General features: G+C 34.6%; 1 non-coding gene across 1 annotated transcript; it reads right to left on the bottom strand.

Moving 5' to 3' along the window:
• Positions 1-7,358: 7,358 nt before the first annotated feature.
• On the bottom strand, positions 7,359-7,432 carry TRNAN-GUU (transfer RNA asparagine (anticodon GUU)). The gene has a single exon. It is a non-coding gene; the product is annotated as a tRNA-Asn (tRNA).
• Positions 7,433-9,127: the final 1,695 nt, after the last annotated feature.

Below are 9,127 nucleotides of genomic sequence, written 5' to 3'. Positions count from 1 at the left end.
ATCTACCCAATTTTCTCACAATATTCGACAAAAATAAATAATATTAGGCACATAACATGCAATTATCTCGAAACCTTCCTAATGAATGAATTAAAGCTCAAAAACATTTCATCAAATGTAAAAAGAGAGGTTAAATGTGCTAAAGGATGGTCATATGGGCCTTGAATTGTACCTATTTGAGAGGCCCATCATACACCCCTACTGAAAGTATTGCTCACCTTCTAAGCAACATAGTCACCTAAATTTACCTCATACATGGCCTTTGTGGCCCATCTCTCATACATTTATCAGTCATTTCTCTTAAGAAGCTTGGTTGTAGGTTCTGCAAAGACAAGCACGAAAAATATAGTTAGTATTTTCATGCAAATTTTATTTAGTAGTATTTTCAAGCACAAAAACATAACTTTTCTCTTCGTAGGTGAACTTTATTGGATGGTAGGATGAAGTGGCATCATCTCCATTTCATTCACACCCTCTTCGTTGAAATCATCATTCCATTTTCACTCACTCTTCCAAACTGTCTGTGCACAGAAAAATCACAGTTTTTCTTGAGACAATTAATCTTCCTTCTCCCTCTTGTGCAAGATGGGTCCCTAAAGAGTTGTAGTCTTGGAAAGGCCTTCCACATCCTTTCCCATCCTCTTGATACCTTTTTCCACCATTTTGACACCTCTAAAACCCTCCAAATTCCCTTGGATGCAATCCTGTAAAAATACAGAGCATCATGTAGCATCTTATAGAAGACATGTAGCATATTATAACACCTCACAGAATCCATAATAAGTTGACTATAATTGCCCCTTAGGTCTAATTTTTTCCTCTTACCCTTATATATTGTATTTTAGGCTTTGGACACAAGTTGTATGAGATCAGAGATCCCTTAGAATACCTCTTTTCATCACTACAGTTTGATTTTTGCAATTAGTGTTAGTTATTTTAATGGTGAATGCTTACTTTCCTTATTATCCCTTCTTCTTATTGGTTGTGGGATCTCTACAGTTAAGGCCACCCCTCATATTATTCAATACAACTTTTCAAAGTTTGCAAGGAAATTTTCCCTTTCTGCTATAAGTTTTAGAGATTTTTGTGTAATGACGGATTTTAAGACAAAGGTAAAAAGAACAGTTTGCTTGTTGCTTGGAAGAGGGCATATTTCATACTCAACTAAAAATAATTGCATTTACCTTTATTATCATGTTCAATTCAAAATAAACATCCATGACCACAATATCCTTCATATAATGCTTCCAAAAACACTGGTAGTTCATGATCAATCTATGGACAAGGATCAAAAGCCTTGGTTATCGTGAAAGTAAGGAAAGAAGGGATGAAATGGGGATTTATAAGAAAACTAGGGTTTCTAGACGTCAACAACAAAACCTAAAATTCTAGGGTTTTACCATAACATTACCAAAACCATGACAAGAGATATAAACTTTATCAATAAACATTAAGAGGATTAGGGTTTCATTACTAGCATGCCCTAATCATCAAAAGGCTAGGGTTTTATATGAACCCTAAGGTTAGAGTTTTATCAAAACAAAATGAAAAGAGATAGAATCATAAGGGTACTTTCAATCTAGCAATTAATCACCCTAACAAGAATCCTTATTATTCAAAACCCTAGACATGAGAGAGTTAGTAATATGAATAAAATTTCAAAATGAAGTATATCCATACCTTCTTCTGCAACAAGTTACATCAAATCAAACATACCTTGAGTTTTTCTTTAATAAACCTTGTAGATTTTCTTTAGCAACAAGCCTAGTTTCATGACACAAGTCTTTTCTTGAAGTTTCATCCATAACCTTTGTATATTCCTGCAAGCTTTCGTACCAAGGAAAATAAAAAGAAAGTATTATGAGTATGAAATACGAATAAATCTAGGTGTGTGGAGGAAATCAAACATAAAAGAGGAAACAAGGAACAATATACTTATATTTTGGTAAAATGGTGATACCTCTTAATCCAATCTTTCTGAGGGATACCTACAACTTATCAAAACAATTCAAGAACTTCTAACAAAGCATATTAGATCAAAATATAAAAGACAAACTTTACAAAACTTAAAACAATAATCTAGAAGTATATGCAAGGAAAGACTTAATAGTATAAGTCTTTGACTTCATATTCTTCAGGCTTTTTCTTCTTTGGTGGAGTTTCATCAGCAACATTTTCATGTTCTCTTTCTCTCTTTTTATTCCTTGGATTTCCAGGACATTGACTCTTGTAATGTCCCATATTATGACAATTGTAGCATTCAATATTTGATAGATCAACCTTCTTATTTGGTCCTTTGAATTTATTGTATCCTCCCTTCTTCTTGTGATTAGTAGAGAATGCTTTCGAGGTGTTGTTCTCATCTTATTCCTTCTTATTATTTGCTAATGATTTGCAAGCTTCTTCTTGACTACAAGCATTCCACATTTTCTCAAAGGATGGTGTGTCTTTCCAACTACTGACACTTGATGAAAAAGGGCTCCATGATTTTGGTAGACCTAATAGTGCAACAATCACAAGTTATTTTTATGGTATAGCTTCATCAATGGCTTGGAGCTCATCTCTTATTCGGGAGATCCTCACAAAATATGAAGAAACAATATCATCTTTTGTCATCTTCATTGTTCTTTATTCAATCTTGAGACTGGCTATTTGTCCAATGTTCCTGATGGTGAATAGTTTGGAGAGAGCTTCATGCATCCCTTGTGCAATATCTATGTTGGATATGTAAGGGATTAGATTGTCCTTTACTCCATCCACAATTAGATTCATGTCCGATATGTCAGTTTCCTTGTATTTTTCTTTTCCTGCGCCATATGTTGGTTTATGAATTTTCCCTTAAGAAAATTATAATACTTTATGTTTTGCAAAGATGAGATCCATCCTTTTCTTCCATGCTCTATAGTTGGTGGCTCCTTCTAATTCTTTGTCTTCATTGAAGCCACCATATATTTTCTAGATGTAGAATGTCTTGGATCCTTTCTTTTGATCCTTCCTTCTTTCAATAAATCTTCAAGCTACCTCCTTCCCTTATTTTACCTAGTTCTGATACCATGTTAGAAAACGAGAAAGTCAGAAATATTTTCTTGTCTTGACAATTACTTGTGATATACTTATGTTCTTATTTACTTTCTTTATATTTTTATTTTATCTTCTTCTCATCAAGAAATCATCAAAATAAAAACATGAAGATCAAGGACACCAAATATAGGCACTCATCTGTCGCTAAAACTCCTATATAGAGGAAAACCCAGTCAAACTCTTCCACTAGTAGATTCAAATCAAACTTGAGACAATCCAAGACCTTAGACCAGACCAAAATACCTTTCTCCTCCACCAAGTCAACCTTCGAAGATGATGAACCAAATACTAGAAGTCAACTTTTTTTAAATTGCTTTAATCCAGCTTCTAGTCAAAATTTCGGCCCCCAGCTTCATAATTTCGGCCCTACTGCAGCCCTACAAATTTGGCCCTACAACAACTTCAAAATTTCACATGGGTGAGTCAAAAGAGAAACAAAATACTCTCCAAGATTCATCTCTAGGGTTTCTTTCGCTAGGGTTTTTCTCCTCCTTCCAAGAATTTTGCACTCCCTTTTCTTCTCCAACAACTGTAGATCAAAGTTGTTGTGAATGTACTCCAAATGAGGTCCATTTGTTGTCTTTATATAGTGGATTCTACCTCCCAATGAGGTCGACTTGTCTAGGTTGAGGTTGACTTGGTGGAGGATGCCTAAATGACTCATTTTACATAAAAATAAATTCCTTTCTTGATAAACAAAGCCCAAGAAGGGTCTATTACATGATGACATGGGCAAGGACTCTTGGCATAAATCCTAGAAGCCTACAATGGAGGATTTGACCTAATAATCATTGACCCAAGCATGAAACCCATGCTTTAATAAGTCAAATTATTTTAAAATATAATTTATTTTTCTTTCTTTTGACAAATACATTACATTATGACTCAAATATAATTATGAAGACTAACACTAGTTACATTCTTCAACAGGAAGTTGTTCGACATGACCAAGCGATTGGGGCAACTCCTCTGCCACCTCCTCTTCCATCAAGGCACCCTCCACCTTGCCGTCATCCCCTTGCATAGCCCTTCCTTCCAACTAGCCCTGGTTCCCAGCTCCACGTCTTGGCCTACCCCTTCGTTGCTGCATTATTGTTATGCCAAGCCTAGTGGGCCCCATTGTGCATTGTTCCCCGCTCACACATTGCACCCTCGTTCCAGCACTACCCATATTGATCGGGATCTCTTACCTCAATAAGGCTATCGTCACCCACTGCCAAAAAACAAGAGATAGTAGGATAAAATGTATAAATATACCCTTATATATTGATAATATGAAGAAAAATACAATGTTCACATGCCTCTTATGATGGTGTGACCTTTCACTGAGAACAACTCTAAATGCACAACACAAGATAAATATCCCAAAGTCATTTATCTCTTCAAATTACTTTTCCATAGCAAAGCCTCAAGTACTTGTGGTCCCATTCACTAATGGGTACCAACTACATAGTGGGCATTATGAAGTGGACCCTTTTACATTAAATAACAATCCACTATAATCTAATTGACCTTTTTCAGAGAGAATGGGAACATACAATAATTAACTAACTCCTAAGTAGCTTAAAGTAGGGAGGTTAGGGTAGGATGGTAATGCCAAAATTCAAATTAATGTTTTTAAAAAATTAGCTAACAAAAGTTGATCTATTAGCTCACCAATATGTGGGAATAAATATCAATTTTAATGATTTTTTCCAAGAGTTTATAACCCAAACACATTCTCTATGCATCATCCTTCTATGGAATAAGAACAATTTTTTATCGACATGGTGATTAGTTAGGCCGAATGTGATCCTTGTCCAAAAACACTCAAATTTCCCTCTCGATCTCCTCATTTTCCAACAATGAACTGAACCTATATAATTCCTCATTTGACTTAACAACTATTTGATACAATTCAACAAAGTGCTCTATTACACGACTCAAAGGCATCTTATGTGGTTCCTTGAATAACTAAAACTAGTGCATCAATAACATGTCCCACTACTTCTACCCTTTTAACTTTTCCTATCATGATAAAATTATGTACAATAAAGCCTCTAGATCATTTCCTACCTAATTGAAGAGTATCATTCTCTCATCTTTATTAATCTATAAAACTAATATACTCAACTAACTTGAACCTTTAATAAGTCTTTGGACTTCAACCATTTAAACGAGTGTTGAGGACACTATATCTTTTTATATTATTCATGAATAAGTTTAGTCATCTTTAACCCGTTTACACTCATTCATATGTCATAAATAAATAACATTCTAATTACACAAATGTATATAGTACCAATGTCTCACCACATATTTAGTGGAACAACTTCATTACTATAATTCAACATAATAAACCTTACCTTACACTTGTATGGAATGTGAACATCTTTATTCTTACTTAACTGACCTATGGTCAAGTAAATTTCATGATATGTAACTGTGGTCAAGTTATACCTCTTTAGTACCGTAACATTTGTATAATAAACAAATTTATATTGTATAATAAACAAATTCATAAATTTAACCACAATCTTTTGACAGGTATATTCAAAGATTACATGAGTTTTACACAAAATTGCATTAAAAGAAATATCATGGAAGCAATGCTTTAAATTATACAATTTTCAATATTTTTTTCGAAATTGATTTATTATTTGCTATCAAAATTTGTACATATATGAAAATTAGCTAACTACTTGGCATTAACTTCCTGGAACCCAATTTAACTCGGCATTAACTTCCCTGAACCCAATTTATGTTATAATTTTTCAGTCCATTAAAATTAGTTAACTAGTTGCATAAGTGTCTGGAACCCAAGTTAAGTTATAATTTTTCAGTCGATGAAAATTAGTTAACTAGCTGGCATTTAAGTTCCTGGAACCCAATTTATGTTATACATTTTCAGTCCATGAAAATTAGGTAACTACTTGGCATTAAGTTCCTGGAACCCAATTTATGTTATAATTTTTCAGTCCATGAAAAGAGTTGAAAATTAGTTAACTAGTTGGCATTAGGTTCTTGGAACCCATTTTATGTTATAATAATTTATTCAGTCCATGAAAAGAGATGTGCCATGTCCTCGATCCACAGTTCGAATCCAGTCCGGTTAACGAATATGTCATTATGTTATAATTATTCAGTGCATGGAAAGAGATGTGCCATGTCCTGGATCCACAGTTCGAATCCAGTGCCGTTAACGAATAAGTCAATTCTTTGAAAATATTTGCAGCTGTTGAAAAAACAGTTCCACATTTGCTGGATCCACAGTTCGAATCCAGTCCCGTTAACGAATAAGCCAATTCTTTGAAAATATTTGTAGCTGTTGAAAAAACAGTTTCATATTTGCTGCAGCTGTTGAAAAAACAGTAAACAGTTCCATATTTGCTGGATCCACAGTTCGAATCCAGTCCCGTTAACGAATAAGTCAATTCTTTGAACATATTTGCAGCTGTTGTAGAAACAGTAAACAGTTGCATATTTGCTGGATCCACAGTTCGAATCCAGTCCCGTTAACGAATAAGTCAATTCTTTGAAAATATTTGCAGCTGTTGAAAAAACAGCTCCATAGTTCGAATCCAGTCCCGTTAACGAATGTGTCATTATGTTATAATTATTCAGTCCAAGAAAAGAGATGTGTCATGTCCTGGATCCACAGTTCGAATCCAGTCCCGCTAACGAATAGGTCAATTCTTAGAAAATATTTGCAGCTGTTGAAAAATATTTGCTGGATCCACAGTTCGAATCCAGTCCCTTTAACGAATAAGTCAATTCTTTGAAAATATTTGTAGCGGTTGAAAAAACAGTAAACAGTTCCATATTTGCTGCAGCTGTTGAAAAAACAGTAAACAGTTCCATATTTGCTGCAGCTGTTGAAAAAACAGTAAACAGTTCCATATTTGCTGGATCCACAGTTCGAATCCAATCCCGTTAAAGAATAAGTCAATTATTTGATATTTGCAGCTGTTGAAAAAAACAGTAAACAGACAATTCTTTGAAAATATTTGCTGCAGCTGTTGAAAAAAACAGTAAACAGACAATTCTTTGAAAATATTTGCTGCAGCTGTTGAAAAAAACAGTAAACAGACAATTCTTTGAAAATAGAGTTCCATGCAGCAAACAAGCTGGATCCACAGTTCGAATCCAATCCCGTTAAAGAATAAGTCAATTATTTGATATTTGCCGCTGTTGAAAAAAACAGTAAACAGACAATTCTTTGAAAATATTTGCTGCAGCTGTTGAAAATAGAGTTCCATGCAGCAAACAGAAAGTCACACTCTGTAACCAGGGAATACCGCTAGAAGGAGGGCTTGAACCTCCGACCTTGTGGTTAACAGCCACACGCTCTAACCAACTGAGCTATTCCAGCTACGTGATAAAGTCCTTATAGTTTATCTATAGATGTAAAATTTCATGTGTTCAAGATACATCGCTATTCTTTTACGTTGCCGAGATCTGAATCGGGTCGCCCGAGTTATCCGGATTCCTAACGGACTACACGACAGCGGATGTATCGAACAGGAGCATACACATGTTTAATACAGGGAGGATAGGCACTTAGTCTAGGAATAGGCTAATATTGTGAAATTATTTTCGTTGTTTTTCTGTTTTAAATTTGAAAAAAACTTCAAATTTTAGGTGTAGATGGTTGAAATCGCAGTATGGAATTGGAATTTGAGCAATTGTAAAATCTAATTTTCAAACTTATTATTTTTCATTTTCCGATTTCTTCACTTTGTTGCATGAAAGGGTTTGTTCACTACCATTTTTATACAGCTCTAGTCAAAACAAATGTTGCATCCATGTTCAAAGCAAACCATACAACAAATATGGATATGTTTAGTTTGTGTCAATAGGATTAATAAAAAAATTCAATTTTTTCAAAAAATTGATATAATTAAGTGTTAGACTAGATCTATGTAATAAATCCCCAGGAGAGTTCCACAATGACTTCCACTAAGAAGTAAACCCCTTTTCAAGGAGAAACTGAACTAGTTCCACAATGACTTCCACTCAGAAGTAAGCCCCTTTTCAAGGAGAAACTCAACCCATTCACGAGTTTAACATAGACATTCAACAAGGTAGCTATGTTATTGATAGAAGTTCAATCCATGATATTGTGTGTAGAGTTGTAACAAAGCATGAATAGTGTAAGGGATGAAACTCAAGTTGACTACTTATGGTTATGGGAACTTAATCAAAATGTCAAACCAAAGCGTTTGATGGGATATCTGACATTAGTAGTAGTTCAATGCATGGAACAATAGTATGTGGCACTGCAGCAATGCACAAGCATTATGGGGGTTGGACTCAATACTAATTACCTGTAGATATGAGTCCTTAACTAATTTAATGCACATTGGGGCATTCAACAAAGTACTCACATTTGGAAAAATTCAACCTAAAGCATTGTATGTGAGCTTGCAACATTGCATAAACACTACTGAGGAATCAAACTTAATACCAACTACATGTGGATATGGTTCCTTAACAAAATGCTAGAGTGGGGTATTTGACAGGGTACCCACATTATTGGTAGAACATCAACCCATGGAGCTCTATGTAGAGTACCAAACCACAACATTGTTTGTGGAGTTGTACACAAGTTTTATAAGTGAGAAACTATTTTGATAATGAATAAATGGTATATTAACTATTATACAAACATCATAATGAAATGCTTATTTCTAGAGTGTGCAATGAAGATTATGACGTAGGAGTCTTAGATCATGTTAGTTCTCTCATATTTTGCTTGCATTCACCATGTTAAACACCTACATGGTAGCAACAGAGTATGAATGATAAGCATGAGAGTACATCTATTATTGACATGATATACATTTATAGTACATGGTGTGACCCTTGGTTTCGTATTCCTAAGTGGTCTCTTGGACTCCCTTTGGTTGTTCAGCTTCCACACCAACCCTTAGAGGATTAGGTGTCCAACATTCCCCCCCCTTAATCCGAAGGGTTATGTATGAGTCCAAGAAGAGAGTTGTAATACAAAATGTGCAAAAATGCATGGCAACACTAAGTTGAATGTGCTCTTTGAAATGTTGGTATC

This window comes from Pinus tabuliformis, chromosome 2_2, assembly GCF_031772625.1.
Source record: "Pinus tabuliformis cultivar Carrire ecotype Pingquan chromosome 2_2, CPIR1, whole genome shotgun sequence".
Lineage (NCBI taxonomy): Eukaryota > Viridiplantae > Streptophyta > Pinopsida > Pinales > Pinaceae > Pinus > Pinus tabuliformis.
This window is presented reverse-complemented; position numbering and strand designations above follow the sequence as displayed.